General features: G+C 35.6%; 1 pseudogene; it reads right to left on the minus strand.

The window, feature by feature from the left end:
- Nucleotides 1–22,680: 22,680 nt before the first annotated feature.
- LOC149532851 (uncharacterized) lies at nucleotides 22,681–24,962 on the minus strand (annotated as a pseudogene).
- Between the last annotated feature and the right edge of the window lie 2,599 nt (nucleotides 24,963–27,561).

Below are 27,561 nucleotides of genomic sequence, written 5' to 3' on the forward strand. Positions count from 1 at the left end.
TACCAATGGCTAAAGGAGATAAGTGGAGAATCAGATAGTTCAGAGGCACAGGGGAATTTACCCTAGAATTTCAAAGTAATAGCTGAGGAAAATTAGAGAGAAGGTCCCCCTTTCCAAAATTTACAAAATCTACCTTTATAGTTTAGGCATAACTAAGATCTTTTCCTGTTGAAACGACTTCGCAGCTACCTGCCATAAAGTCCTGCGGAGGACAATCATGGAGATTTGAAGAAAATCTGATCTTGTTGCCAAATAATCACATGAGAAGATAGAAATGGTTCCATAACTATGCTCTGACCAGGTAGATGGATTGATTGAGATGGTGGAGTGTCTCTCTATATTTCGCATTCATTTATGGTGGTTTTGGATAGATCGTCGAGATCAGATCCATGAGATAACCCTCAATTTTCCTTTTTTAGTGCATGAATTAGTAGAGCTGGCAAGTCAACATATCCTTGGCACCAGAATGAGCCACGTGGACCAATAGCTTTTTATCCCTTTGCCACCCTGCTAAGTCCTTCTGTGTCAACCACCCTTTATCAAACTAACCATGCCACCCTTCAAACTGTTATCATTAACTGTGATGGTCACACAAACCTGATCGCAACACTAACTGCTAGTCGTTAACCATAAACCTTGGATGACCTAGTGAGACATGTGTTAACAAGGCACTATGTTGCCATGGTATCCACTGTGCAGCTTTTGATGGCAAGATTGCGCCAACCGTCGATCTGCCTTAAATTTGACGATCATGGAGACTTATCGTACCACTCTACTGTTCTTACCCTGATTCCATCATACCTGGTGTCACCTCAGCAACTGCACCACACTTGAATGACACCTGGCAATACTTGACAGACATACCTTGGTGAGACCTAGCCCCACTGATCCATGTGGCGAAAGGGCGCTATGTCGCTATGGTAAAGATCGCGAACTTCACCATAGCAAGATGGTGCCATCTGTTGATCTAACTTAATCTGATGATCATGAAGACTCATCATACCTCACACTTTGCTCCTCCACTATCAGCACACCTAGCATCACCCCTAAGATTTATGAGATAACATGGACCCACTCGATACATGTCACTGAGGCACTATGTCACCATGGTAAAGATCGCGCAACTTCACGATAGTGAGATGGCACCTGTCATTGATCTGAATCGATCTAACAGCGAGCAAGATAGATCATCCCCCTTAGTGCATCAATGAATAGGAATTGGCCATGTACCAACTATCTGATGGATCCTTGCTGACATCTGACGGAGCACATTTGAGACTTACTAGACACATGGCAGAAGGGTGCTATGTCACCATCATATTCACTGTGCAACTTCTGAAAAGTGACATAGCACTAACCATCGATCTGCTTTGATCCTACTGCCATGAAAGACCTACCTTGATCCTATGGCCACATTGGAAACCTCGACCCCATAACACACATGGCGACCCCACACTGGTTCGTGTAGCATCATCTTGGTGATGTGTACCACCTCGACCCATTGAGTAGCTCTTCCTTGCAGATGTGGCATGTTCTAATTTGTTAGCATGGATCAACGACCCTTCCAACTAGGAAAATGAAGTACAAAATGGGACCCAACTCGGCTACCTGATGTTCTTTTCTGCGGCAATTTTCAATTAGGCACTATGTTGCTATCGAAAAACTCATGAGTTTTTCTATGGAAACATAGCACCTCATTGGCATTTCTCATCTTTGGCCTGTGAAACTGACCGCCTATCGTGAAACTTTTCCGACCTGCTGAAGAACCCTGGATGACCTGCAAATTGGACCCACCGGACACGCATCGACAAGGCGCGATGTCGCTATGCTATCCACCGTGCAACTTCTAAAAAGTGACATAGTGCTAACCGTTGATCTTCTTAGATCTGACAATGGAGAACCTGCGGGCCGTAGAAACTTTTACAAGGTTTGATTGCCTAGATTTTTTCTATGTCTCTTACGCATTAAAACAATATTAATTCTGGGACTAGCCATTGGGCGGGCTGGATGTTTGAAATTTGAATCTTGGCGAGGCAAAAAAATGATAATAGTAATAATTTAAGGTCTTTTGCATAGTTTGGGATCAATTAGAGAAAGTTTGGGAAGCAGATGTTAAAAATTGCAAAAAATTGCTCAATCTTGCAAAAGTTATAATTGACAACTTTTTAACAATTTTCTTGCAAAAAAAGAAACCTTTTAGTTGGGTATTTTTAAGTATCTAAAAAATTTGGGAGGTGCTTTTCGGGAGCCTTTATAAGTTCATTTCCAACCTTTTCATTCAGTTGGAGAAAGTGGATTTGATAGTGTACGGAATGAGAAAAAAACATTTGAATAGAAGTTTTCTATTTAGGGTGTTATTGGAATGTAAATGGATTAGTTATGCATATTTTTGTATTGGAAAGGTTAGGGTGGATTATTTTAAGGTTTTTTATAGTTAAAGTTAATTTTTTTCAAGGTTTGATTGCCTAGATTAATTATTTTGTCTTATGTCAGTTTCTTGTCCTAAGACACATTGTTTGGATAAGTGGGGTCATAAGGCCATTTCCCACATAGGTGTAGTACGATCTCTTGGGAATTGGAACTTGAATCCATATACAATATGTACAAGAGAGATGGGGCCGTAGAAAGTGGAGGAGATAGAACTATAGTGATCTCCTAGGCAAGTAATAACAACTTGGTTAGGGATTACAATCTATTGCAGAGCTGAGAGGAGTGGTTGAACATATGGATACTTCAACTTAAGAATGGAAGGTGTTAAAGAAATAAGTAATGAAGCCCCAAGTCTAATGGGAGTATATGGAAAGAGCTACATTGTGTGAAATGGTTTCTTATGTGTAGACAACCAATAAAACCCTTGAAACCCTTGAATTTAGCCTAAATTTGTGCCCATCTAGTATGATTTGTTTAGAAACCATAGACCCCAAAAATATTTAAGAATTATGAAAAGGGTGTTGAGAATGGTAGTTTTTTTGGGCACTTGTCAAGATATTCTTATTTTTGTGCATTTGGAGGGCTAATCATTGTAGCCCTTTTCCAAGCATTTGTGTGCATTTACACTTGTGGATTGAAACTCGATTAGGTTTGTGACCTAGTTTTTGGTTTTGAATATTGGAGAGAGACCTAAGGCTTACCAAGGTGTCCATTTGATCATATTGTAAGCTCTAATTAGCATTGGAGCTATGTGTGTTGAAGGAAGTTATGAGTAAGCTTGTACAATAAAAATGATGTGCACAAGTTAAAGGAGTAGGATCTATTGGCTAGGATCTTAAGAGGCAATAGGTTGTGTAGAAGCCCTATTTGGTCATGTGAATGACCAAGTGGAGACTTTAAAGACCTTTGGGTTTGAGAGAAAGATTAGTTATCACATCAAAGTAGTTGTAGATATTAAAGTAGTTTAACATGGAATATACAAGAGGAGCTTAGTTTGTGGGCACTTAGCACTATCCAAAGGTATCATCAACTAGCTCTAAAGGTGGAAGAAAAGAGAAAAAGGAAAGGGGATTCCAACTTCAAAGGTAGAGGAAAGGGGGGGAATCACAAAGGACAAAGAGGAGGCTAACAAGGTAGAGGTATTACACAAAAGAATTAAGGTGAGAGAAAGCCCATAGAGCAACCTAGTGATAACTCTTCAAGAGGTGGTTATAATAGTGGGAGAGGCAATCAAGGAGGATGAAACATAGTTAGATGATCAAGTAGATCCAATTCATACTTTGAAAGTATGAAATGTTATAACTGTGGTCAACTAGGCTACCCTGCCTATAGGTGTCATAAAAAACCCTCCTCTTCTAGCTAGGATAAAAGGATGGCATATGTTCAGGAGGACAGCTGTAGCAAGGAATTTAGCATGGATCATATTGAGTTATAGAAGGGATAGACTCTCATGTTTAGGAGATTGTTGATAAACAACCAGTTCTTGATGAGCCTATACATAGAAGCACATTTTTTAGGACAAAATGCAAAATCCTAGGGAAAGTGTACAATGTGGTGGTGGATTCCAAGTTTGCTGATAATGTGATATTAAAGGAGGCAATTAATAAGTTGAAATTGAAGAAGACTCCACATGACAACCACTACAAGGTCACTTGGTTCAATAAAGGACAAAGCATCTTAGTTAATAAGTTGCCATGGGTAGACTTGTCTACTGCATGATATAAGGAAAGATTGTTGTTTGATGTGTTTCCCATGGATGTTTGTCATCATTTTCTAGGTAGGCCTTGAGAAAGGGAGGTAAGAGCTTTAAAATGGGAGACCAAACCTTTAAAATTTAGTCTTTGTTAGAAAGGGAGGGATCACAGTCTAAAGTACCTAGTGTACTATTTTTTACTAGAAAAGAATTTGCTCAAGATCTCAGAGATGAGGAATGTTAGAATTATGTAGTAGTGATGAAGTTTGAAGAAAAAATATATATATAGTCAAGAAACCTTTACCATTTGAAGTCCAAAATTTACTTGAAACTTGAAGACATAGTGAGTGATGGTACTCTAGATACCCTACCTCCTAGGAGGGTTATAAGTCATCAAATTGATTTTGTTCTAGGTTCCTCCTTGCCAAATAAATAGCATATAAGCTCACACAAGCTCAGAACTTAGAAGTGGAAAGTGTAAGGAAACTTAGGTGCAGAAATAACTTCCTACACTAATCCCTTAAGGAAAGTATTGCGCAAATTCCTATTAAATCCTTACAATTTTAGATTCAATATTATGCATAAAATAATATTGTAGTCAACCATAAATAGAGAAAATAGATAGAGAAAGACAAATCTGATAGCAACCAATAGTACACTTTTCACTCTCTCCTATCTGCAACCCTAAAAATACTTATACCATGTGCTTTCCATTTTAGGGCAATTTCTAAAGAAAAATTGTATTACGGTTTTACCATTCTCTAGAAAAGTAGGAACTCAATTTTTTTTTGGAGTGATGCCCCAAACCCCTCACACTAGATGGAGACTCGAGTGTATAGTACTCAATGATCTGTTCCTATATGTCTTCATGTCTTCATCCATCATCAAATCTTCTAGAAATAGCTCTTACGAATCACAGGAATCTGTCATAACCATTTCATCCATGATCTCACTTAAACACAACTCAAGATGCTAACACATACAAGTGGAGTGACACATCAATGCCAACTAGACATGTACACTCACACTTAATTATATTATTTTCAAAAAATACATATACAAAACAAGTAATAAGAATAGGAATCATCCAAAGTTGAGAAACCTTATTCCTATCATTCTCCCACTTGTCAAAAACCTTGTAAGAGCAATAGGAGCATAATAGGAATTAATTGATATAGGCCAAAAGGCCCATAGACTTCAAACACCATCTGAGCAAAAGGAACATAATATGAACTAACCACTATAGGCCAAAAGGCCCATAGACTCTGAACACCATTTGAACTTCTCTATGCTCACTACTTTTGTCAATGCATCTACAATATTCTTTATAGTATCTACCTTCTCCAAATGTACCTTTCCATCTTCCACCATATCTCTCACAAAGTGAAACTCCACATTAATGTGCTTCATTCTAGCATGGAAAGTTGGATTCTTTGCAAGGCAAATAGTACTCTAACTATCGCACCAATAGTAACCTATCATGCATCAACACCAATATCACAAATAAATCTCCTAAGCCAAATGGATTCCTTACAAGAATGAGTAGTAGCTATGTACTTAGCTTCTTTAGTGGAAAAAGCAACTAACGATTGTCACTTATTCATCCAACTGATGGCACTGCCAAACATAGTAAACACAAAAGCATTGGTGGATCTCCTACTATCAATATCACCTACCCAACTTGAATTCACATACCCACAAATACAAACTGAATGCAGAGATCTAAAAGAGTAACCATGATAAAAATTGGAGTAATCTGATGTACCCCTCAAATATTTGAATACTTGCTTAATTGTATCCCAATGTACCTATCTAGGATTAGCCATAAATTGGCTTAGAAGTCTCACCACTTTGGAAATGTAGAATACATAAGACTACCAACTACACTAGCATAAGGTACTCTACTCATGTCCTCCACCTCACTAGGAGATTTTGGAAAATCATCTATAGATAACTTTGTTCCCATAGAAACAGGAACACACAATGGTCTATAATATCCCATACTAAACCTGTCGAACACAAACTTCACATACTTACTTTGACTCAACCAAATTTTTCTGTTAGACCTATCTCTACTAGTTTCCATACCCAAGATGTACCGTGCTACCCCAAGATCTTTCATCTCAAACTATGCTAACAACTAAGATGTTAAATCAAAAATCACACCCTTACCCTTCGCAAACAGCAACATATCATCAACATATAATGCAATAATAAGAAGGTGATCATTTTCAGCCCTAAAATAAAAACAATGATTTGATTTTTATCTTACAAGGGTAAAAGCACAAACCTGTGTCACCTTTTATAAAGAAATGGGATATTAGAATGTGACAATTCAACATTAATGACAAAAAAAATGGTATTTGTGTTTAAAATATGAAGGTGATGTAGACTAATGAAATGTGTAGAATTGGATGAATTTTATGCCTATAATTTTTATAATTTTTTTGAGTAATAATTTATTCATTTTATTCTATTTTGAAGTCCTTTTTTTAACTATAAAAAATATAGGGTGTAATTCCCATCAAACAAGTATATGCAAATCATCTTTTCTTGTTTTGATTTGAAAATATCTTATAGATGACATGTATAGCTAGTGAACAATATATATATATATATATTTATTTATTTATTTATTTATTTATTTATTTATTTATTTATTTATATTTTTTTGGACATATATTTTCCTTGTTCTAAGTACTCAAGTTTGACCTTATCAGAATCCAACAATTTTTTCCTCCCGTTGAAACTTCCCTATCAAATCTATACCTTCTTGAAAATAAATTACATATTCATGAAGAGGATTCTCTCCTCTAGAGATAATCTTTTTTCTTTTTTCTTGATATGATTGACTTTTTTCTTTTCTTTTTTGAGGGAGCATCTTCTAAAATGTTGAAATATTGACTTATAATATTTTGAGATTATAATATAATATAACTAATTAAAAAAATCAAAAATTTATATAATGATGATATTGAACCTAAGATCTATAAAAGGGTATTTTAAGTTTTTGAAAAAAATTGAGTTTTGATAGAGAAATGATATTTGACCAAAACAGGTTTTGGTATCATTAACGGTGACACATTTCTATGCTTTTACCCACAAACCCAATTGACAAAAAAAGGTATCAAAATTAAGGTACCACATCTTAGGAGATTGTTTCAAACCATATGTAGAGACTTCTTTAATTTGCAAACAAATCTTTTTTACCTTTAACAATGTAGGGCTCGGGCTGTGACATATAAATCTCTTCCTCCAAATCACCATGATGGAAAGTTGTCTTCACATCAATCTATTCTATCTATAAATCATATGATGCAGCAAGAGATAATAGAAATCTAATGGATGTCAACTTTGCAACAAGAGAGAATATTTCACCATAATCTATTCCCTCTACTTGAAAGTACCCCTTCACAACCAATCTAACACTGTACATTTCAATATTGCCATCTGCACAGAATTTTCTCATGAATGCCCACTTGCTACCAATAGGTTTTTGTCCTTTAGGAAAAGGTACAAGGTCCCAAGTTTTTTTTTAAACCAATAAGCCATCTCATCATCCATGGCCTCAATCCAAGAATCTTCATCTTCCATATCCAAATCCTCTTTCACAAATCTAGGTTCATCAGTGTTAGTAATCAAAGTGAAGGCACAACTAGAATCTAACATAGAATAACCAAACATTTATGGCTACTTTCTTACTCTCATGGATCTCCTCAAGGGTTGAGGTTAAGGTTGTTCTTCATCTTCTTCTGAACTATCAGAGCTACTAGAACTTTCCTCATTATTTGACTCAACATGGTCTTTTTGTTTAGTATTCTCAAGGGTAGAAGGAAACTGAATAATATCTTCCTTCTTTTCTTTTTCCTCTAGTTGTAGTGAAATAGGAGAAGATGTTAGCTCTCTAAAAATAACATTTCTACTACACAACACCTTACTAGTCATAGGGTCCCAAAGCTTGTATCCTTTCACACCAACATTGTATCTGATGAAAATACATTTGACAACTTTGTTTTCCAACTTAGATATTTTCTCCTTTGGAACATGTGTATAAGCTTCACAACTAGAAGAGGTCTAATTGAAGGCTTCTTACCAAACCTTACTTCCATGGGTGTCTTACCAATAAGAGCTGATGTAGAAGATTTTTTAACCAGATAGCAAGTAGTGACCATAGCTTCAGTCCAAAACCTTTGTTCAAGACTAGCTCCACTAAGCATACTCCTAGCCTTCTCCATCAATATCCTATTCATTCTTTTTGCAACTCCATTTTTCTATGGGGTACAAGGAGTTGTCTTATGCCTCTCAATACCTCAATATTTAAAGAATTGTTTGAACTCTACTGAGAAAAACTCAGCACCATTATTAGTTCTCATAGACTTAATCTTCTTACTAGTTTGATTCTCTACAAGAGCTTTAAATTCCTTGAACTAACTAAAGATTTGTGGCTTACTTTTTAGGAAATAAATCCATTTCCTTCTACTATAATCATCTATGAAAGATACAAAAAATATAGACTTGGAGATTGAAGGAACTTTTATAGGACCAAATACATCAGAATGAATAAGATCCAAAATATTAGAAGATTTGTGAGAACTAGAGTAAAATTGAACACAATTTTGTTTACCATAGACACAATGTTCATAGAAGTCAAACTTGAGATTACAATCATTTAACCCCTCAATGATGTTCTTATTTTTAGGGTTCTAAGACCCTTCTTACCAATGAGGAAAAATTTCATATGCAACAAAATTGTCTTTTCTATAGGAAGCTTGCCTTTCAATGTATTTGCATGCTTAGGTACACATGTTGCACTGCCATCAAAAGCAATAACCACAATCTTCTTTACTACTCGTTTAAATGGTGGGGTTGAAGTGATAGCTACTCTCTTCTTTGAAATAGAAGAACTATTGCACCTCTCCTAGTGCCCTTAGCAAACACCATAGCTCATCTCATCATCTTGCATCCATCTTTAGAAAAAAAAAACTTGCACACCTACATAAATCAACATACTTACTAATAATAGGTTTCATGCCAAACTAGGGATGTGTGTTACACCATTGATCAACTTTACTTGTCCATTAGGGAATTTGATAGTAACCTATCCTTGTCCAACTATCTTTAAGTGAGAATCATCACCCAAGTACAACTTTCTACCATTGAAAACTTCATACTTTGAGAACTAGCTTCGATGAGAGGTCATGTGGAAAGAAGCACTCGATCCTATCAACCATAGATCATTAGATGCATGTACTACCAAGGCTGCAATGAAAGCATCACCATCTTCTTGAGATTTTTCTAAACCTAAATTTGAGGCCTTCCTCTTCTTCTTTGGCTCTTTATAGTCTTTATGGAAGTGGCCAATTTTATCACAGTTATAGCATTTTTCTTTAGACTTTCTAGGATTCTTTGATTTTCCATGGGATTTGGATCTACCCTTTCTATACTTGTTGTCATTTTCCTTCCCTTTTTTGTTAGATCTCCTATGAATAACAAGAGCTTCCTTAGGAAAATCTGAAGATTTTCTCCTTATCTCCTCAAATAATAGCGAAGACGCCATATCATCCATTCTAAAAGTGACTAAGGTACTTCCAAGAGCCATCACAATATGGTCCCATGGGTCTGACAAGGAACATAACAAGGTCATACATCGATCCTCCTCCTCTATCTTGACACTAGATGATGTGAAAAGTGCAATCGGTAAATTAAAAGCATTTAGATGATCTATAATAGATCCTCCTTCTTCCATTCTTAGAGAATACAAATTATTCATGAGGAATAACTTGTTCACTAAAGATTTGGCCTAATACATAGACCCAAGCCATGTCCACAAACTATTTGTGGGGTAAAATCACAAACCTATGTCACCCTTTTGTAAAGGAAAAGGCTAACAAAAGTATAATTGTTCACTTTCAATGACATAAAATTGGTATTAATATTTTGAATTTGAAACTGAAGTAAACTAATGAAATGTGTAGAAATATATGATGTTTAGGATTATAATTTTTAATAATTATTTAAAATAAGAATTTATATATTTTCCTAATTTTTATCGATAATTTTTTAGCTACTAAAAAATGTTGAAAACTAGAGGTCTAGTTCCCACCACAAAACTATATGCAAACAAACTTATTTCCTTTTGATCTCGGACTATGTTATAGATAACATATGTAGCTAGAATAATAAAAAAAAAAGTTTGACTTTAGACCTATATTTTCTCTTTTAAAATGATTCAAATATCAACTCACCTGAAATCAATGGTTTTCATCTTCCACCACATTTTTCAAAACAAATATATTCTAACCAAAAGAAAATTTGCACATTATAGAAGAGGAATCTCTCATCTTGAACATCATATAATTTATTTTTAAAAAATCATATGATTTAATATTTTTCTTTCTCAAAATCAACATCTGTCACGTGTTAAAATATGTGCTTGTAGAAATTTTTAATTACAGTATAGTATATCTAATTAAAATAATATAAAATCTATATGAGAATATTCCTAACTTTGAGCTCTATAAAATCATTTTTATATATTATTAAAAAATAGTATGAGTTATTGAAACACCACTGTTCTAAAATAATGTTATTTCTTTTGTAATTGGATGCAAACTAGTATAAAACATGCATTTAATAGATATTTCCAATTGGAAAAGTATGAGACCATATATAACTTAGCTACAATGAATTTATCTTAGATCAGATGTTTGAAAAAAATTGGTTTCTAGATAGAAATACTCAAATTCTGTTGTTCTGATAAGTCAACCTAAAAGGTGACATAGCTTTGTACTTTTACCCTACAGTCTTCTCATCAAGAACATTTAGGAAAACTAAATCAACTAGATAAAGTCTAATGAGACCCTTAGCTTTTTGATCCTTGAGATCCCAATCTACTTGAGATATTTTTTGGGGCTCACATGAAGTGAAGCCACCTCCCATAGATCAAAATCTTCAAGCAAGTCTTCCATCTTGAGTTTCCACAACTCAAAATTACAGCCATTAAATTTCTCCACCTCCATTTTCTATATGTTGAACTAGCCATCTCAATCTGCAAATAAGGTTTAGAATTCTCTACACAAAACTCCCACTTAACTTGATATTAGCTCAAAAAACCCTACCCAACAACTAGGATCAAAAATTGATCAAGCTCTGATACCACTTGTGAGGAAACTCAGGTGTGGAAACAACATCCTACACTTATCCCTTAACTAAAGCGTTGTGGAAATTTCAATTAAATTCTTACAATTTCATATTTGATAATGTAATTTTTACAATAATATTAAAATCAACCATGAATACAAAAAATAGATAGAGAAAGAAAATACATGAACACAATGATATGTCAGTGGGCAAAGACCTTTCGGGAAAACAACCCCACCCCTCCAAAACCTGCACAATGTATTATCTTCAACACAAAAGGTTACAATACACTTAAAATGTAAGTTCTTTTAGGACATGGAAGATAAATCCAGTAGCAACCAATAGTACACTTTTCACTCTCTCCTATATTCAACCCTAAAAATGCTTATATCATGTGCTTTCCATTTTAGAGATACTTCTAGAGAACAACAATACTAGGGTTTTACCATTCTCTGAAAAAGTAAGAACCTAGATGGAGACTCAAGTGTATAGTACTCAATGATCAATTGCCACATGTTTTCACATCTTCACCCATTATTAAATATACTAGAGATAACTATTACATATCATAAGCATCTTTCATAACCATTTCAGCCATGATCTCCTTACACACAATTCAAGATGTCGACACATACAAGAGGAGTTACACATAAACATGCCAACTAGACATGTACGCTCACATTTAATTATATTATTTGCAAAATATAAATTTACAAAAAAAAAATAAGAATAGGAACTATCCAAGGTTGAGACACCTTACTCCTAACAGGAAGACAAGTCCAAGAATTGATGGATCAATGTCTAATACAAAAGAGCATAAGCCCATGTCTAGTCCATGTTGTGTTGTCATCTAAGAAAGGAGGGATATGGAGATTGTGTACAAATTCAAGTGCCATAAATAAGATTACAATTAGGTATAGGTTTCCCATACCTAGGATTAAAGACCTTATATATTGTGTTGGAGAGGCTTAATATTTCACTAAGTTGGATTTGAAGTGTGGCTATCACTAAATCAAGATAAAGTAGGGAGATGAATGGAAAACAACATTTAAGACTACTAATGGTCTTTATGAATGGCTTGTGATGCCTTTTGGTCTTTCTAATGCTCCTAGAACATTCATGAGGTTCATGAATGAAGTGATCAAGGACTTCACACAAAGATTTGTGGTGGAGTACTTAGATGATATACTCATCTATAGAAAGACTAAGGTGGACCATATCAAGCATGTTGAGGCAGTTTTGAAAAGACTTCATGAAAAGAAGGTAGCCATAAATCTTGAGAAGTGTGATTTCTTAAAATAAGAACTTGTGTACCTAGGCTTTGTGGTGCCCCAGGGAACCTTGAAGATGGACAAGGAGAATGTTGTTGCTATACTAGATTGGCCAACACCTACCACATCTACTAAGGTAAGAAGTTTTCATGGATTATCACAATTCTATAGGAAATTCATTAGGAATTTCAATGGTATTTTTGCACCTTTACTTGAAACTATAAAGGGTGGAGTCAATTCTAAGTTTAAGCGGTCTTTAGAAGATAAGAATCCATTTGACATATTGAAGAAACAATTAGCTACTCAACCTATCCTACAATTGCCTAGTTTTGAAAAAACTATTCACCTTAGAATGTGATGCAAGAGGCTTAGCAGTAGGTAGCATTTTGAGTCAAGAAGGTAGGTTAGTAGCCTTCTATAGTGAGAAATTAATGAGGCGAAGAAGAAGTATTCATCTTATGACATAGAGCTCTATGCCTTAGTTCAATTTCTTAGAAACTGGAGGCATTATTTGTTGCCTAAAGAATTTGTTGTGTTTATAGATAATCAAGCCCTTAGCTACATCAAAACTCAAGAGAATTTGAGAAATAAACATTTGAAGTGGATGGAGTACTTGCAGGCCTTTACCTTCACAATCAAGCACAAGAAGGGGCAATTGAACAAAGTGGTAGATGCACTAAGTAGAAGGGTCATGACACTTCAAGAGATTCAACTCCAAATCATTGAGATAGAGATTTTTAAGAACCTTTATGAGGAGGATGAGGATATTGCTGAAGCCTACAAGGTATTAAATGATTTTGAGAATCAATTTCATAGAAAAAATTTAGAATATACTTTGAAAAATGGGTTGCTATTCAAGGCTAACTAGTTGTGTGTACCAAGGGGTTCAATGAGAGAGAACTTAATATAGGAGAAACACAATGGAAGCTTAAGTGGACACTTTTGTGTGATAAAATGCTTAGAATTAGTGTAAAGGTTCTATTATTTGCCTAAGCTTATAAAGGATGTGACTAAGTATGTGGAGCAGTGTATGATATGCATAAAAGCCAAAGGAGTAATGAGAAATGTATGTCTTTACTAACCTCTACCAATTCCAAACAAGCCATGGGATTTTGTAACTATGGATTTTGTTGTAGGTTTGCCCAAGACCAAGCAAGGTTATGATAGCATTTATGTTGTTCATAGATTCAATAAAATGGGGCATTTCGTCCCATGTAGGAAAAATAATGATGTAATTCATATTGCCCATCTATTTTTCAAAGAGTTTGTAAGGATTCACGGACTTCCATTAAGCATAGTATTAGATAGGGATGTCAAATTTATGAGCCATTTTTGGAAAAAAAATGTGGAGAAACCTTGGCACAAATATGTCTTTTGGTTCAACTTAGCATCCCCAAACTGATGGTCAAACTGAAGTGGTTAATAGGACCCTAGGTAACCTTATAAGGTGCCTAACTAAGAATATGGTCAAACTTGGGATGTTATCATCTCACAAGAATAATATGCTTATAATGACAGTAGGAATAGGACTATTGGAAGTAGTCCTTTTAAAATTGTTTATGGAATGCATCCAAGCAGTGTATGTGAATTGAGGTATCTTGGAGAGATGGATCAGAGAAGTGGTTAAGCTAAATACTTTTTCAAACTATGAAGGAGATTCAAGAGCAAGTCAAGAAAACTATCCAATCAAACACTCTAAAACTAAAAGTCGAAGTCCATGAAAAGAGGAAATATGTTTAGTTTGTTGTTGGTTACTATGTTATGGTCCATTTGAACAAAGCAAAGCTATAAAAAGGCCTACCTACCAAGCTATAGATGAAAAGGATAGGGCCTTGCAAAATTTTGGCAAAGTATGGAGAAAATACCTATAAGGTAGATTTATCATTAGATCTAGGCATATTCCCCATTTTCAATATACAATACTTGGTGACATTCAAAGGAACATTACCTTAGATTAGTCTAGGTGTTCAAGATGACATTGAACATACTGCACCACCTAGTGTTAGCAAGTTAGAGGAACATAAGGTGTTAGATTCAAGAGTGAAGAAGTCTAAAAGGCACAAGGTATACATGGAGCATCTCATCAAATGAAAGTGAAATCCAACTTTAGAAGGTACTCCAATTTTTGAGATAGAGTTCAAGAAGGTTGGCATTCCCCTCGACACGTTGCCATTGTGTACAACTTAGGGTTTTTGAAGGAAGTAGTATGGTGTAGGTACACCTAGGTAGGCTAGTGGTAGACCTAGGGATTCTTAGATGTTTTTGTCTTATAGTGATCCTAGACACATCACTAGATCAATGAGAGGACTAACTTGGTCCTAAGGTATGGAAATATAGGTTAGATGAGCCTAAAACCTAGTTGCTCAAAAATTGCTCATTTTGCTTAATAGAGCATTTTTGGGTTTTGAAGGCCAAAAAGAGAAAGTAAGTGTTTTAAGGTCCTTATCTGGTGTTTATTAACCATTTAAGGCCTTATGCATAATTTGGTATCAATTACAGAAAGTTTGGGAAGAAGATGTTAACAATTACAAAAATTGCCCAATCTTGCAAAAGTTGTCATTAACAACTTTTTGACAATTTTCTTGCAAAATAAGAAACATTTTAGTTAGGGATTTTCAAATATTTGAAATAGTGTGGAGCTCTCTTTGGGAGCCTCTATAACATCATTTCCAACCTTTTCACTTGGTTGGAGATAGTGGATTTGATAGTGTACAAACTAAGAAAACAAAATTTGAATAGAAGTTTTATGTTTTGGGTGTTATTGGCATGTAAATGGATTAGTTCTACATTTTTTTTTTTGTTGTAGTAGTTAGGGTGGATTATTTCAAGTTTTTGTACAATTGAAGTTAGTTATTTTTTCAAGTTTTGACCTTTTAGATTAATTACTTTTTTTTTTGCCAGTCAGTTGTCCTAAGACATACGGTTTGGATAAATGGGGAAATAGGGCCATTTCTCATTGTAGGTATAGTACAGTCACTTGGGAATTGGAACTTGACTCCATGTAAAATATGTATAGGAGATATGGGGCCCTAGAAAGTGGAAGAGCTAGAACTACAGTGATACCCTAGGCAAGTAATAACAACTTGGTTAGAGATCACAATCTATTGTAGAGCTAAGAGGAGTGGTTGAATGTATGGATACTTCAACCTAAGCATGGAAGGTGTTAAAGGAATGAGTAATGAATCTCCAAGTCCAATGAGAGTCTATGTGAAGAGCTACATGGTGAGAAATGGCTTCTTATGTGTAGACAACCAGTCAAACCCTTGAAACCCTTGAATTTTGCCTAAATTTGTGCCTATATAGTATGGTAAGTTTGGAAACCCTTCACACCCAAAATCTCTAAGAACTCTAAAAAGGGTATTTGGAAAGGTAGTTTTTTTGGGAACTTATTAAGGGTTTTTTCAAGATATTATGACTTTTGTGCATTTGGAGGGCTAATCCTTGTAGTCTCTTTCCAAGAATTTGTGTGTATTTATAATTGTGGTTTGTAACTTGATTATGGTTGTGACCTAGTTTTGGGTTTTGAATCTTGGAGAGAGACCTAAGACTTACCTAGGTTTCCATTTGATCATATGGGAAGGTCTAATGATCATGGGGGATGTGTTTGTTGAAGGAAGTTATGAGTAAGCTTGTACTATCTAATTGATGTTCACTAGTTGAAGGAGAAGGATTTATTAGCGAGGATCCTCATAGGCAATAGGGTGTGTAGAAGCCCTATTTGGTCAAGTGAATGACCTAGTGGAGATGCTGAAGAGCTTGGGGTTTGAAAGAAAGATTGGTTGTCACAACAAGCTTGCCTTAGACATCCCTATCCTACTTGAACCATTGGATTCAATTTTCCATTCTACTCCTACAAGATTTTATCCTTTGTTACTCTATTTTAGTAACTAGGCTATAATAAATCTCGCCTATGGAATGAATTTAAAAATCACAAACATCATCTTATAGTCTATAACCAAAGGGAAAATAATATACATTGGTCCTACTTGAAGACCTCAAGTGGCCATGAATTCCCAACGATAGTGTCATTATTTTGGATCAAACCCTAAACTGACCAGTGAACCATGAATAGGAGTTTTATATTTTGTAAGAATTTGGTATAGCTATGATACAATGAAGAATTTTCCTCAGGGAAAATTAACACCAAGATCAAGGAGCGCAAGACAAAGCACAATATGGACCAAATGATGCATGATCATAACAATATGAGAATGAATAATGTCTGAATCTTTGGATATTAGATCATTCAATAGTTGATGTTGTACAAGTACACGAGAAGTGCCTAAATATAAAGCCCTCTAGAATGACTAGGAGTTAGATAAATGATAAGCCTCAAAACTATGCACATGCCCACCAAGAGTGGATTATCTTCCATTGAGCACAAGACTTAGTATGATTATGAGAGGATAAGGTTACATAGGTGTGTCATGTAAAATTATGTTGTAGACACAATGTGGTCAATTAAAGTGCAAACAACTTTGTTGTCTATGTATGACAACTCAATTGCTTATGCAAACTCTAGTGTTGTAGACACCATGTGCTAAAATAGAGTTGCTAACTCTCATGTTGTCAACAAGACAACTCATATGAGTATGCATACTCCTAGGTGTCTAACTAATAAATAATAAAATAATGCATTTATCCTAAGTAAAATTAAGTAATGTGTAAATAATAGTTATTTACACTAACACCCCCCCTTAAATGCAACTTAGGGGAATGTATTTAAGCTCACAAAAACTATGATGAAATGTGTGATGGATCCTGGCTACTAGGCCATGTTAGGTACCCCAGTACAAATGCAAAGCTCTACATAAAATGTGATGCGATGCAATGTAATGAAATCTCTCTAAAAATAGAGTAAGAGGGAAAACCTCATGGGAAAAACCCTCCCCCAAAAGGAGAGATAAGTACAATAAACAAAGATGCATGTATGGATAGAGTAATCAAGACTCCCCAATTATGACATACATCATGCATATACAATAGAGAATTCCTCAGTGAAATCCCCCCCTTAGTGAAGGATCTCCTGATGATGAGTGAGTGCTTGAAGATGAAAGAAGATCCAATGCTGACAATAACATTTCTCCCTTTAGGAAGAAGATACACCAAGTATAGGTGCAAATATGCTTCACACTATGGATAGGAAGATGGAAGAGGGATCCATATGTAGTATATTGTGGATGCTACCTCTAAAGTCTGCTCATATGTTGATAAGTCCTTGATGGATGTAGATACCACAAACTAATTTGGTGGATGCCAAAAAGAAGGTGGAAAACAAGGTAGTATGTCCATGTATGAAAGTGAATCAACCTCCAAAGAAAATGAAGCATCCTATTAGGAAGATATGGGAAGAGAAGCAATATAGCCTCCCCTTAATGATGAATGCACGCCCATGAAAGAAGCTCCTCGATGACTGAAGAAATTGTACCATGAAAGTTGAATGATATTCCTCCTTGTAGGAAGAAATGGTTTCATTGGTGTAGTAGAGAATGCTACCCAACTTGTAGGAAGAATCCTTAGTAGATATGATGTCTAAGAAAACTAGAATACAATCTCCAAAGACTGATGTGTATCCTATGAAGTAAAAGAGTCCTTCTCTAACTATTGTAAGGAAGTGTCCACAATCATGTCAATCTTGTAAGAAAGATCAAGTGGTTGAGGGTCATAGTGTTCCCTCACAACAAGTGAAGAAGTCTTCTCAACAAAGAGATGATTGATTTCATCAATGATCTCTCCAACATCTTCAATGTAAGACCCCACAAATAGCCCTGCAATGTCTAGAAGGAAGTCATCCCATGAAACTGAAATAGGAAGACATGGTTTATCATGTTGCACTAAATCAAGAGCATCTATGGTTGGAATTGGATTAGTAGAAGCAACATGAGCATTAGAAGGTAGGATCTCAATTGGAGTTGAAGGTACCATAACTAGAGTGACTGGAGGTAAAATGTCCTCTAGAAATGGAGGAACTATAGGATCTCCATATGCTTTCCAAAGAGCCATCCAAATGTCATAAGGTTCTGTGAGCTTTCCAATAACAACAAAGTATTCAACATTGATAATAACAAAAATGAGTGACCCAATTATGTTAATAGGTGTACGATCAGTGTAAGAGGGCAGTTCTTTGGAACATAAATAAGGAAATACTTCCTTATACTCTCTTAGATGATCAATCACTAAAGCACTCCATTTTCAATAGTTCATCTTTGTCAACCTCGGTCTTATACCAAACTGACATGTGAAACAAAACTCCATGAGATCAATAAATTTTGCACCCCCAAAATCAATGACTCCCTGCACACCCCCCCTCCCCCCCTCGCCCCAAAGATATGATTTGGCACTTTATACTTAGTGCGATGACAATAGGTCACTTGCCAATTTTGGCCTTAGTGATCTTCTAATTTTTCTATTTACAACCTCCTCTTGGAGTCCAAATCTGAAACTCTATAATGTAGCTTAGAAATACAACAATTTTGAAGTAATACAATGTAAAGAAGGATGTATTTTTGTCGAGACAAGCCTATAATCTAATTGCAGATCCACAAACTACACGAAAAAATATTCATTTTCAAAGAAAAAGACCTGAAAATGTGTCCAAATGAGCCCGTACAGAGCATTTGAAGTTGCAAAATGTAGGATTGGATAGGTACAATCACCAAAAACTAAAATTTCTAACAAATTTGTGCCCCAAAACTAGAAGATAATAGCACCACTAAAAACTTCAAAAAATTCTAGCCAAAATCAAAACAAAATTGCACCTGATTTGGACTTTGGACGACTGATATATGGCCTCCTGAAGTCAAACTATCAAATCAAAACTAAATATGGAGAGGGGTCTGATCAACAAAATGTGAGGTTCAATTTGATGTCCAAATAGCTGTCACAGCAGTGTAGTCTAGCTCGCTGATGATGGTCAAATGGTTGTCAATTTTAAGATAGTCAAATGCTAACATTAGCAAAAGTTGGGTCCACCTGGCTGAATGGCAGATGATATCACTACTAACTATCACTGTATGGAATTGTATGGGTAGTCATGACTGCGTGGATAACATCATGTATAGATGTGTTGATGTGTCATTGAGATGTGTCCGCTAATTGTGCAAGGTGTTATGTCTAAAAGATGACATGGTCAGGGTCTCTATTGTGCTATCTAAGCAGTGTCAATGTGGAGCCCTAAGTGGTGGGGAAGACATGTGGCAGGCTGCGAGAACATAGCATGGTTAGAGGAAGGTCGACATTAGGGTTTTGATCACTGGTTGAAGCATGGCTATCAGTAGGAGACTTTGGCTAGTAGGACTTTAGTATCACATGCGCATGGAAACAAAACTTTGCTTTGTTTAAAAACCAAAAAGAGCCTTGTTCAAATAGAACGAGGGTGCTGCTAATATTGGTAACTGTCGAAATGTGTTTTTTAGTCAAAATTTGGCAATTGTTGGGTTGTATGAAGTGCTTGTGGTTAAGGAATATGTTGATCTATGATAGAATATTTTATGTAGGGGCTTGCATTTGACCATCCAGTTCCTACAAAAAAAATTCTTTACAAGCATGATAGGCCAATTTGTTTTTTGAAAAAGTAAGTAGATCCAAAAATTGCAGATGAAAATTACAGAGAAAATAAATACATATCTGAAAAATAAATTATACACATGTAGTAGATCATACCAAATTCTACAAATCAAGCCTTCGAGAGCCAATTTGCAAAAAACATTTGCCTCAATTTTGACTATGGCCTAGGGAAGGTGAATTTATAGTCAAAATTCACCAAATTGACACTTTAGATGCAATGGTGAGCTTTGCTTTGGCTCTAGATGCTCCTAATGACTACAAGTTTTCTAGATTTGAATTGAGGGCCCTCTAAGAGCTAAAGTAAGAATGGTCTCTAGTGGCTATGAAATGATGAGCCTATGGCTCTGATACCATGTAAGAATATGGTATAATTATGATACCATGAAAAATTTTTCTTAGGGCAAAATAATGCGGCCAAGATCAAGAAGGACAAGACAAAGCAGAATATGGACGAAATGATGTATGATCATAACAATATGAGAATGAATGATGTTTGAATCTTTGGATATCAGATCATTCAATAATTGATGTTGTACAAGTACACTAGAGGTGCCTGTATATAAAGGACTCTAGAATGACAGCTAGGAGTTAGAGAAATGATAAGCCTCACAACTAAGAACATGTCCACTAAGAGTGGATTATCCTCCATTGAGCATAGGTGTTAGTGTGATGATGAGGGGATAAGCTTACAAAGGTGTGTCACATAAAATTATGTTGTAGACACCGTGTGCTCAATTAGAGTGTGAACAATTATGTTTGTCTACATGAAAAATCAGTTGACTATGCAAACTCCAATGTTGTAGACACCATGTGCTAAAATAGAGTTGCTAACTCTTGTGTTGTCAACAATACAACTCATATGAGTATGCATACCCCTAGGTGTCTAACTAATAAATAATAAAATAATACATTTATCCTAAGTAAACTTAAGTAAAGTGTAAATAATTATTATTTACATTAACATTTTTAAATAGAAAAAAAAAATTGTACAAAATTCGATGCCACAATTCTCAATGAAAGGAAATGAACTCTTAAATTGATTTAGAATTAAAATGTACACATTCAATCCATCTAACATGTATTTCTCATGTTACAATTTTATAATGCCTTGATAGGCCTTCAATATGTTCAAACTTCCTCTTCCAACTTACTTTGGGCATTCTCTAGAAGTGTTTGGACATGAGATCCAAAACTTATTCAAATACTATAAATGCAACATTGAAAAGTTCCAAAAGTTGTCATGATAAGTTTTTGCAACTTGTGCCACTTTTCCATTTCCACTATATATATAAAACCTAATGGTGAAAAGTAGTATCTTCAGATCCCTTATGCACATCTAACACCAATACATGACCTCATATACAACTTTGTGCCATTTTCCACAATGTGCCCAAATTTGGCCCACTTGTTAACTTCTGGCTAGCAACTTGAAAAAATTTGCCCAATCTTGGCAATAACATAGAAACATCTTTGGAAGTCTCCAAAACCCACCTATTGGACTCTCATCTAGATTGTATTCACCCCATGATCCATATAGGATCAAGCAAACCAAAATTTGAGAGTTTAAGACACATACCATAGGTACTTGTGCATGAATAAGAGTGTTGAACATATATATTGATTCTAAACTAGATGTTAGATAGTTTGTGTCTTTTTTGTTGTGCCCACCAAGGTTCAAACACCTATTAGGTTGTTATGATTACAAACTTGTGGCTTCAAAAATCTAATAAAAGGTTCAGGTGATATGTAAACAAAATTTAAAACATAGTGTGATCATTATGAATAAACTTAGTTTTAAATTTTTTTTGTTTTTTTTCATTTTATATTTTTATAATAACAAATGAAAGCCAATAAGAGAAGATTTCCACATAATTGAGCTTTTTCTCTAGCAATTATTTTTCAACTAATTAATGGTATAATTTCAATAAAAACTCTTTGAAAAGTTGCAAAATAACACACAAACATAACAACCTTTCCTTATTCAACCTCACTAGTCAACACTAAAAGAAATCCTTTGTCAATGAGGGATTGAATATAGGTGATGTGACTTTTTCTTCATGTGAACATATTGTTTCTATCCATGAGATCTTGCCTCAATATCAATATAGTGGTCATTTAAATTCTCCATCATTTATTTATCTTTTCCTAAAAGAATAGGAATACTTTGATCAAAATCAATTAAGTGCATGCATTATTTTTGAACTACCTCATTTACTTTCATACTGAATGGATCTTGATTGTTATTATACTATTTAATAATGACCTAAAGATTTTATCAATCAACAAAAAAAATTTATATGTCAAGAAATATAAACTATATTAATTTTCACTTTTGCATAATTCAATTGTTCTAATCTATACATATATTATTTAGCTAAAAAAATATTCTCGTGTAGACACCATACAGATACAATAAAAATTTTAATTCAATTATCTTTAAAGTGGTTCTACATAGTGAAATATTAATTTTTACTAGTGATCATATGGAACTCTTCATTCTTATAAATGACGTTGGATAATCATTTCAAGATGGTTTTGTTAAAGGTAGAAAATTATTCTGAATGGGATAAACATTTCAAATCAGCTTTTATAATCGTTTATCCATTTTTGGATGTTAATTATCTCTTTTTGTCGCTGCTCTTTCAACCAGGCTGGATCGTCACTTAAACTTTGAAGAATGTCTTGACAGTGCGTTCCTGCATGGCATTCAATTCTCATAAGACAATATTTTTTTCTAAATTGTAGAGAACAGAAAGAATAATATTCTGAGCCAACTTACCCTCCTCGGTGGCAATAGCCACAATGCTTTCAGAAATATCCTCTAACACACTGAAATTCCATTCACAACACACCAATGGTTAAGTAAACGAAGAAATGATTAATTGGGCATGCAATCTGAGAAGACGAATCGCTTACCCTCCACTACTCCATGGATCTCTTAACGCATTGGGGAAAATTATATTGCTCCCAAAATCTTTCAGCACTCTTTTAATGTCCTGCATTTCAATCATAACCTAGGTCATATTAATATAAACAAATTGTTGCGTTGGTCAACTGTCATCAAACTTCTAGATGACTTTCTTTGACCAAATTAGGTAGCAGATTGATATTTACATACGTGTCCTCCGTATTGCGTCGTGGCCAAGTGTTGGCGTGGCAGGATCCGTATTTGAGGTAGCAATCCCTCGAATAGTTGATGATATCAAACGAGTATGGCGGAAACATTGTGCTTCCAGCAGGATCAGCCCAGCGAAACACCATTTCATTGTAAGTCTGAAGATTAACTAGTTTGTTTAGATAAGCAGCCTAATTTCATTAAATTTCGTTATTACCATAATGATAATGATAATGATAAAGGAATTCTTGGTAACCTGCCAATCCCATCCAACCAACCAACTCGGTTGAGAGTAATTCAACGGACTCAAATCCAAACACTGCGTGTTGGTTGAGTTTACTGCATAAGCTATTCTGGTAATAGTGTCTGCATCTCCGGGTAGGCTGTCGATGGCTGCACAGATCTACAAAAAGCCCACTTACAACTATCTTAATGAGAAACAATATTGGTATGGCGAGACGGTTTTATGTAATCTGCTTACTCTTTTAACTTCTTCAAAATTGTACTGTGCTGCTCTATCGTACATTGATATAAGCACATTGTACAGGTCGGCCGTATTCGTAATATTTCTGCAACATAAATACCGCCCGGTAACTAGGTGATTTCGACCAACTGAATGATTAATCAAAAATCCATAGAGTGTTGGTACTTACTGGCACGTGTTAAATAGTTTACTTAGGTGTAGCATGCCTTGAGGGATAGAAGCCATTTGGTCCATCAAATCCCACGATTAATTTATTCTTTTGTAGCAGCTCTCGCTTACATTCTGTACAATACCTTCGAAAGTCAAATTTAATTGTTACAAGGTTGTGATAAAGGGGAATGAGATTGAATGAACATAATCTGAAATCTTTTGTTACAACACTGTCGTAGCCAAGAGTTGGAGCAATGCCGTCAAGGTGTGATGCGAGAGCGCCGATTGTAATGTCTGGATACTTGAGCCGAAACCATGCAGCCAGCACTGCAACAATACAATTTCAATCATCAAATCCTACGAAGTTACTGACATGAGTTTCTATAGATCATATAAGAAATCTCACTTACTTCCACCATAGGATGCACCAAATACAACGACTGGACAATTGTCAGCGCTTAATAATTTCTTCAAATCGACAATAACGGTGGCATAATCAGCCAAGGCCTGCGTGGATGTGAAGTAACCCATCGTGCTCGTATTTGCATAGGCTTCATTTTCTCCCCCGAATGGCATTGACTTCCCGTAATAACGGTGCTACATACACACCTCGCCATAATTAGCCCTAATAACAGCAGGCCAGAGAAACTCAACTGAACTTATTAAAATAGTCGTGTAATACAACATGAATTGTAAACCTACCTCAATGTACACCCCAAGCGCTTTGAAATCAGCAAACTGTTCTATCATGAAGTCCCCGACGTCATATCTGACGTCTTGTTCAGCTCCCAACCATACAAATATCGGAGAATTATTTTGAGCACCACCCCATTTTGAGCTGTCTATGAAATAACGTTGGGGAAAGGTTTGATAGCTCTGTGGGGTGAAAGCAAAATGGTCTAGAACTTGGGTATAGTTGTAGGAAGTCTGGCCCAGGCTTGAAACATAAGATTTAGTTGTTGTTGTAGAGCTCTTTAACTTCTCCAGAAAACTACCGCGTAGTCTATTCGCCGCGTGCCCACGAACTCCCAAAGCGCAGCCTCCCTCCAGAGAGGAAGAGATCGCTACAAGAATTGTACACAGCAATCTCAAACTCAATGGATGGAATTCCATTTCGACACTATTCTCTGCCAAGATTTCCAAGTTTCGTTGGAAAGTTATATTTATTTCTCACTAATTCATACTGACTATTTATTCCTCAGCAATTCACTCGAATGTATAGCGAGTTCAATATTGGAAGAGATCAAACTAGCTGACCGTTGATAGTCATAGGGCCGAAATAGACTGCCGGTTTTGAACCTCATATAGTGGCACTCTATTGTTTGGCCTTATTGATAACATCAAAGTTGACTCCTCTTTTGGCACGGAATCGAGAAAGAGTTTTTCTGCGATGAATTGTCAAATGGAAGGGCAATCATGAACTCGTGCTTTAGTGGTTGTCCCTCTCGGCCGTTCATGGGCGGCCCTGAAAATTCGTGGTCCTACCGACGGTTACATCTATGCAGCATCTAGAATGTAGCTTTGACCGTATTTATAATTTTATAGTGGGATCTTCCCTGGATGATTTATCCTCTCTAGATCTGAAACACTGATGTCCAGATCTCTTGCTTGTCATCTTCTCTCATGGGGACCCCCTGTCGCTGGGGCTACTTCTGACCCTAACAAATAGTTGACTTCTGTGAATTACATGAGGTTATCGGATGACTTGGAATTTCTTCACTTTAGTGGTTCCATGGAAAGCCTGGTGAAGATGTTGCATGTTGAGATTAGAAAATTGAACTAGAAAGGTATGCTGGTGGGACAATCTGGTGCTCGTGTCCCACCTGTGGATATTGAAGATTAACGCCAAGATTGCTGCTGCTCGGAAATAGAAAATTTCAGTTCCACCACTGTTCACAACAATTAAAATTAGAACTTTCATGGATAGTTGTTAGATTGCATGGTTGTCGGCAGTTTTTTAGTAATTTCTAAATTTGATGGTTAATAATGCATGCAATCATGCTGAAGATGCCATATAGAACTTGAGATTAGGTAGTAGTTTTAATTAGTTATTTTCTATATAAGTATACCAGTAGTGGTATTAAATGTAACGGTTTTTTGGAATAGTATAATCTGTAATAAAAAGTTGTTTTGATTCTGCTCTAAAAAATAGAGCGTACTCTGTTTCTTCATTGTTGGAGGGTTGTTTATTTTGCTTGTTTATCATCTTTGCTGTTATAGATTGGATTGTGCAGGTATTCATATTCTACATTTGGTATCAGAGCTGAAGGTGTTTGGAAGACAGCAGCATGGCAAACAATTTGCAAATCCCAGAGTTTGATGGAGTTGATTATCAATATTGATCAATCAAGATGAAGACTTTTTTGATTGGAAAAGATTTTTGGGAGATCGTTGAATCCAGATATGAAGAGCCTGCAAATTGGAATACTCTCCAACCTAATGACAGGAGATTGAAGAAAGAAGCTGAGAAGAAGAATGCAATGGCATTGTTTCACATTCAGATGGCTCTTGATAAGAGCTTGTTTCCCCGAATTGCTGATGCACAGACAGCAAAAGAGGCCTGGAAGACTCTAAAAGATGCTTACCATGGCAATGAACAGATCAAGGTTGTGAAGCTACAATCTTTGAAAAGAGAATATGAGAATTTGAAGATGAAGGAGACAGAGAGTGTGGGAGATTTTTGTGTGAGAGTGAAAGATGTGACTAATAAAATGGCCACTTTGGGTGAATCTATTGCTTAAGAGAAAATAATACAAAAGGTATTGAGATCTCTAACCCCAAGATGGAATATTGTAGTAATTGCCATAGAAGAAAGTAAAAATTTAGCTACCATGGAGTATGATGAATTGGTTGGATCTCTTATATCACATGAGGATAGAATAAGGGACACATCTACCAGTGTTAATGAGAAGGCTTTTGCTTTCCAAATGCAAATTTCAAAGAACGATGGTGCTAGCAGTAGTAGTAAGGTCAACAAAGGCTCGGGAAGGGGCCAAAATCAGAATTTTCAAGAGCAAGTTCATCCTCAAGTCCTCCAAGGAAGGTAAGAAGATTGAGTGATATCTATGAGAGGTGTCAAAATCAAGCACATGAAGAAGATCCAATAGGTGAGACAATAAATTTTGCATTACTTGCTAAAGCTGATTTTGAGCCATCATGTTTTGAAGATGCATGCGCTAATGAGGTTTGGATGCAAGCAATGAATGAAGAGATGGATTCCATTGATAGGAATGAAACATGGGAGCTTGTAGATCTTCCACATAAGAAGAAGAAGATTGGCACAAAATGGGTCTATAAGACCAAGTATAATAGTGATGGGAGTGTTGAAAGACACAAGGCAAGATTGGTTGCTAAAGGTTTCACTCAAAGGTATGGCATTGATTATGAAGAAACTTTTGCACCAGTAGCAAGACAAGAAACTATTAGGATGCTAATCTCTCTTGCAGCTCAAAAGAAATGGAGTATTCATCACATGGATGTGAAAAGTGCCTTCTTGAATGGGTACTTAGAAGAAGAGGTATATGTGGAACAACCACAAGGTTTTGAGATTCAAGGCAAAGAAGATTATGTCTACAAGTTGAAGAAGGCTTTGTATGGCCTCAAGCAAGCACCACGTGCATGGTATGCAAGAATTGATGGATATTTTCAGCAGAATGACTTTCAAAGAAGTAAGAGTGAACCTACCCTTTACTACAAACAAGAAGGTAATGAT

The sequence above is a fragment of the Cupressus sempervirens genome, chromosome 10 (assembly GCF_028749045.1).
Source record: "Cupressus sempervirens isolate cs-2001-9-10 chromosome 10, ASM2874904v1, whole genome shotgun sequence".
NCBI classification, from domain to species: Eukaryota; Viridiplantae; Streptophyta; class Pinopsida; order Cupressales; family Cupressaceae; genus Cupressus; species Cupressus sempervirens.